Consider the following 830-nt stretch of genomic DNA (forward strand, 5'->3'; position numbering starts at 1 on the left):
CGGCCAAGAGCCTGGGTCCCACCGCAATATCCTGCATGAATTCAGCTGAAAACCTAGAGCCCATAGCAGTGCCCTCCATGAGTCTAACCAGATGCCTAGAGCCCACAACAATGTGTCATGCAGGCCTATTTCAAGCATCTGCACTGGGAAGAACCAAAGGTCAGTGGTGGAGGCTAGAAAGTCGGTGCCAGTGGGATGAAGGCTGAGGGATCTGCACTAGAGTCAGTAAGTGATGCTCAAGGTAAGGATCAAAGCTCCCTAGAAAGGGACCGTAGAGCTCTCAGCAATAGTGAGGTCCTGAGCTTCTCTGATGATGAGAACAGTGAGTTCCTGCCAGGAGAACCAGAGCAATGAGCTTTTCCAGGAGACTAAGCAGAGCACATTCTTTCCCTTTGGAGCCAGGAAGGAATGCTCAAAGTGAAGACCAGAGCTCCCCCAAAAGTGGACCACAGCCACTCCCAGCAACAATAAGGTCCTGAGCTCCTTGGGCGATGAGCACAGTCTAGTTCATCAAGAAAGCCAGCATGACAAGCTCCTCCAAGAGAACCAACAGCCTTAAGAGAACCAACAACCCTAAGAGAACCAACAGCCCCAGGAGAACCAACAGCCCTAAGAGAACCAACAGCCCCAGAAGAACCAACAGCTCCAAGAGAACCAACAACAGCCCTAAGAGAAGCAACAGCCCCAGGAGAACCAACAGCCCTAAGAGAACCAACAGCTCCAGGAGAACCAACTGCCCTAAGAGAACCAACAGCCCCAGGAGAACCAACAGCCCCAGGAGAACCACAGCCCCAGGAGAAGCAACAGCCCTAAGAGAACCAACAGCCCCA

The sequence above is a fragment of the Octodon degus genome, unplaced genomic scaffold (assembly GCF_000260255.1).
Source record: "Octodon degus isolate 3935 unplaced genomic scaffold, OctDeg1.0 scaffold00062, whole genome shotgun sequence".
In the NCBI taxonomy this organism is placed as follows: Eukaryota; Metazoa; Chordata; class Mammalia; order Rodentia; family Octodontidae; genus Octodon; species Octodon degus.